Raw genomic sequence first — 6,000 nt, 5'->3', positions numbered from 1 at the left:
AACATTCATATACCATAATTTACCCAACCATTCTCCAATTGATGGACATCCATTCATTTTCCAGTTTCTAGCCACTATGAAAAGGGCTGCCACAAACATTTTGGCACATACAGGTCCCTTTCCCTTCTTTAGTATTTCCTTGGGATATAAGCCCAGTAGTAGTATGGCTGGGTCAAAGAGTATGCACATTTTGATAACTTTTTGTGCATAATTCCAGATTGCTCTCCAGAGTGGTTGGATTCTTTAACAACTCCACCAACAATGCATCAGTGTCCCAGTTTTCCCACAGCCCCTCCAACATTCATCGTTATTAGTTCCTGTCATCTTAGCCAATCTGACAGGTATGTAATGACATCTCAGAGTTGTCTTAATTTGCATTTATCTGATCAATAGTGATTTGGAACATTCTTTCATTTGAGTGGAAATAGTTTTAATTTCATCATCTGAAAATTGTCTGTTCATATCCTTTGACCATTTATCAGTTGGAGAATGGCTTGATTTCTTATACATTAAAGTCAATTCTCTGAATATTTTGGAGATGAGGCCTTTATCAGAACCTTTAACTGTAAAAATGTTTTCCCAATTTGTTATTTCCCTTCTAATCTTGTTTGCATTAGTTTTGTTTGTGCAGAAACTTTTTAATTTGGTGTAATTAAAATTTTCTATTTTGTGATCAATAATGGTCTCTAGTTCTCCCTTGGACACAAACTCCTTCCTCCTCCATAAGTCTGAGAGGTAAACCATCCCATGTTCCTCCAATTTATTTATGATTTCGTTCTTTATGCCTAAATCTTGGACCCATTTTGATCTAATCTTAGTATGTGGTGTTAAATGTGGGTCCATGCCTAGTTTCTGCCATACTAATTTCCAGTTTTCCCAGCAGTTTTTGTCAAATAATGAATTCTTATCCCAAAATTTGGGATCTTTGGGTTTGTCAAAGGTTAGAGTGCTATTTTTATTCACTATCTTGCCCTGTGAACGTAACCTATGCCACTGATCAACTAGTCTATTTCTTAGCCAATACCAAATGGTTTTGGTGACTGTTGCTTTATAATATAGCTTTAAATCAGGTACACTTAGACCACCTTCCTCTGAGTTTTTTTTCATTAGTTCCCTTGCAATTCTCGACCTTTTATTCTTCCATATGAATTTTGTTGTTATTTTTTCTAGGTCATTAAAATAGTTTCTTGGGAGTCTGATTGGTATAGCACTAAATAAATAGATTAGTTTAGGGAGTATTGTCATCTTAATTATATTCACTTGGCCTATCCAAGAGCACTGAATGTCTTTCCAATTATTTAAATCTGACTTTATTTTTGTGGCAAGTGTTTTGTAATTTTGCTCATATAATTCCTGACTCTCCTTTGGTAGATATATTCCCAAATATTTTATACTATCGACCGCTATTTTGAATGGAATTTCTCTTTGTATCTCTTGCTGTTGGATTGTGTTGGTAATGTAAAAAAATGCTGAGGATTTATGTGGATTTATTTTGTATCCTGCCACTTTGCTAAAATTCTGAATTATTTCTAATAGCTTTTTAGCAGAGTCTTTGGGGTTCTCTAAGTATACCATCATGTCATCATAATCCAGCAACATTGATATCAACAGTAGGAATGATTCCCTCTGTTACACTGACTCAAATACCTACAAAGCTCTTCCTAGTGTGGAGTGTAATAAGAATCAAGAATGATTGGCAAATGTTTGTGGCAGCCCTTTTCATAGTGGCTAGAAGCTGGATCAAACTCCATCAATTGGAGAATGGTTGGGTAAATTATGGTAAATGAATGTTATGGAATATTATTGTTCTGTAAGAAATGACCAACAGGAGAAATACAGAGAGGCCTGGAGAGGCTTACATCCACTGATGCTGAGTGAAACGAGCAGAACCAGAAGATCATTATACACTTCAACAATGATACTGTACGAGGATGTATGCTGATGGAAGTGGATATCTTCAACATAGAGAAGAGCTAATCCAATTCCAATTGATTAATGATGGACAGAATCAGTTACATCCAGAAAAGGAACACTGGGAAATGAATGTAAACTGTTATTTTTACCTTCTGAATCCAATTCTTCCTGTGCAACAAGAAATTTGGTTCTACACACATATATTGTATCTAGAATATATTGTAATATATTTAACATGTATAAGACTGCCTGCCATCTGGGGGAGGGGGTTGGGGGAGGAAGGGAAAAAATCTGAATAGAAGTGCAAGGGATAATGTTATAAAAATTACCCATGCATATGTACTGTTAAAAAAAGTTATAATTATAAAATAAAATAAAAATTAAATTAAAAAAATAAATAAATAAACAAAGTTAAAGAGGCACTGTCAAAAAAAAAAAAGAATGATTGGCAGGTGCTTCATGCTAGAATGGAGAGTAACCCACTAAAATCACTGACTACATCTGTGAGTCTCTTCCAGGCTGGTCCCACTCTGGTCCTGATCTTTCGTGGCATCTCTGAAATTTTTAGGGTTCATGGAATCAAGTTAGGATCTAACCCCATTGGGATATCCCCATCCCAGGGTCCCAGAAGGAAACAGCTGCTAATAGAGCTCAGGGTTCTGAACCAGCCAGAAGGGAAGTCATTGGTCCTGCCTCTGAGCAGAAGCCTCCCTCCCTGGGCTGTTTTGCATGGCTCACTCCCAGCACAGGAAGCTCCCTGCTGAGAGCAGCTATAAAAAGGCAGCTGGGGAGGAAGGTGCTGGGCAGCTCAGAGCTCAGGCACATGGACATGGGGTTCCAGGCTCAGATGCTCTTTCTTCTGTTGTTCTGGATCCCAGGTAAGTGAGGAAGAGCAGAGACAGGCCTGTCTTTTGTCCCTTTGACAGAATAGGGAGGGTCAATGAGTAAATGTGGCTCTGCACTGGGATTGTGGGAACCAGACCCAGCCTTGAAGGTTTAATTCACCACACTCAGAGGATTTCTCCTGCTGGGAATATGGTCTGGCGTTGTTCTCACTCTTTCTCTTGTGTTTGTGATTCCAGATGCCCGAGGGGCCATTGTGCTGACCCAGTCTCCAGCCTCCCTGACTGCATCTCCAGGGGAGAGAGTCACCATCTCCTGCAGGTCCAGTCAGAGCATTGGTACTAGCCTACATTGGTACCAACAGAAGCCAGGGGAGGCTCCCAAGCTCCTAATTTATTATAAAACCAACCTGCAACCTGGGGTCCCTGCCCGGTTCAGTGGCAGTGGCTCTGGGACAGATTTCTCCCTCACAATCAGCAACATGGAGGCTGAGGATGCTGCCGTCTATTACTGTCAGCAGGACTATAGCTCTTCTCCCACAGTGCTACAGCCCCGAACAAAAACCTGCCCACCAGCTGCTGAGGGAAACATCAGGGTTCCAGGGACTTCCCCTCAGCTGGGATGGGGACAGCTAATGTGGGCTCCTTGGGGGAAGTTCTTGGTCCCAGAGGAAAATGCTGGGGCTGTAGGGAGTTCAGCCAAGAATCATGGAGTGATATGATCTAAATAACTGGATAACACCCGAGGTTGGGCTCCTCTGACCTGGACCTGAGCAAGAATCCCCTTTCCCTATCCTCACCAAGTGTTCTTAAAAGTCTTTGCTTGTTGACCTCCAGGGCAGAGAGACTAGCCCTCCAGAGACTTACATGGCACAGTGAGGAGGGCCAGGCATGTTGTCAGTAAGAGTTCTAATCCATTCTCAGAGGCTTCCTTGCTGTGTGATGCTGGGCAAGTCATTAACCTTTCCTCCCATTTCTTATCTGCAATGTGGGAATCACATTGGCACCTACCTCCTAGGGTTGTGTTGAGGATGAAGTGAGATAATTATTGCAAAGTGCCTAGCAGTGTGTGTGGTACTTAGTGAGCACTAGAGAAAAGTTAGATATTATTTTTATTACTACCTCCAGTTCTGAATCAATTACCCTTCTACATGTTCTCATTGCCAGACTATCTTTAGGCTAAATTTGGCCCCTCTGCTTACCTTTCTGGGCTTTGCTACCAGGCAGAACGCATCCCACCCCATCCTTGGCACATCCCCTTGATCCCCTTGATGGAGATCTACATGTCAAGCACAACTTCTTTGCAGAATCTTTGCAGATTCAGTTTATTTGTCTTTATTTGTGGTTTCACTAAGACAGAGCTACAGGAGAGCATTGCAGTCTGTCATACAGTGACTGGAGTTTGGGCCTTCCAACTCTCCATTTACACCCATGTTGTAAGAACCCTTTTGTCACGTCTTTCCTAAGTTCACTGCAGGGTCTCTACTCAAGACAACAAGGCTCTTCTCCAATGTTGTGGACATCATCGGGACACAATGGAACATATGGATCATCCAACAATTTCACTTTCTCTCGCCACCTGCCATGTTTGTGAGCTTACATTTTGGATGATGTACTTTATTCCATTTCTTCTTATGCATTCTACCTCTTCATTTGTTCTTCACTGCTATATAATTCTCCATTCACTTCTCTAAGAATTCTAGTAAAATGAGACATAAAAGGACTGCAATGATGTAAATGAAAATAAAAACATTACCAAAAACTGAATGCATCATCCCTTCAATGATTAAGCTTGACCTGAGGAAAGAATTGAGAATTTGAACTTTCCCTTCTCTGTGATACATTCTGTTGAGTTACTGGTTAATTTTACCGAACTGTTCCCTCTTGTATTTTATTTTATACTAATTGTTACACTTCTTTGAGTATAGTAACTGGCAGAGATATATTGATTAATTAATGTAAAAATATATTAAAATATCTCAAAATAAACTAGTCATAGAAAGGAATTTATGCATGAGTCTACTTTCTTGTAGGAAAAAAGAACCTACCACATTGCCCCCTCTTTCTTTTCTTAGTTTGTGTTTTAAAGCGAGGTATAATACTGAGTAGAAGAACTTGCTGAGATTTTTTTTACAAATAAATATAAAAACTTAATTTAAAAAATAAATAATGATAGGGAAGAAAGAATTAAATGGGACTGTCAGGATAACTCTACATGGAGTTTGGAATAGAAATGTGATTTAAAGGTAAATGTGTTCATGATTCCAACAGCACATGAGCGACCCTTTTTGTATGTGAAGCCTGCTTGACAAAGAAAGTTTTCCAAATAATGGAAGCTCTCTGTCTCCATATAATTAGGGCCATGCTTTAAAAAAGAATTCCTAATTTGAAAATAAGAAAGAACTTCAAAAGAACCCACTAAAATATATTCTACATGAAACTCTGAATCTCCATTTCAGTACCTTGGCTGGGAAAAATGGTACTTAATAAAGGTTTGTTTTCTTTCCTTGACTTTACTTAAAATATTAAATATGCCCCTCCTTAGCTTCTTCCCATTGTATGAGTTTCTGCCACTGAGGTTTGTCAGAACAAACCATATACCTCTCTCATGGGATAAACCTTGGAATATTTAAAATTTTCCCTTCAAGGGAGAATTCTGAGAAGATAATGGAGTTGGTTGGTAAATTAATTAATTAATTTATTTATTTTTATTAAAGCTTTTTGTTTTCAAAACATATGCAAAGATAATTTCCCACCATTGACCTTTGCAAAACCTTGTGTTTCAATTCTTCCCCTCCCCCTCTCCTTTAGATGGCAAGTAATCCAATATATGTTAAACATGGTAAAAATATATGTAAATCCAGTATAGGTATAGACATTTATATTTTGCTGCACAAGAAAAATCAAATCAAAAAGGAAGAAAAATCAGAAAGAAAATAAAATTCAAGCATAGGTTGATAAATTTCAAGCTCTCCAGAATTTCCCTACAACCTTAACAAATTTACCCCTCAGGGGAACATAGACTGGTGACAAATCCAGAAGACTCAAGGGGGTTGAGGTCTTCTTGGCACCAACCAAAAAGACTCAAAGAAAACCCCAGGCCAGGGATTAACTCATGTGAAATGCAAAACTCTGCACAAATAACAAGTGGGGACCCTGGGACTTGGTTGGAACCTCATCAGGAACCACAGAAACTTTCACCGCCCAGATGGAATGTGGAGTTGGGGATGTGAGTTGAGGCAGA

Source organism: Sminthopsis crassicaudata, chromosome 2, assembly GCF_048593235.1.
Source record: "Sminthopsis crassicaudata isolate SCR6 chromosome 2, ASM4859323v1, whole genome shotgun sequence".
NCBI classification, from domain to species: domain Eukaryota; kingdom Metazoa; phylum Chordata; class Mammalia; order Dasyuromorphia; family Dasyuridae; genus Sminthopsis; species Sminthopsis crassicaudata.
This window is presented reverse-complemented; position numbering follows the sequence as displayed.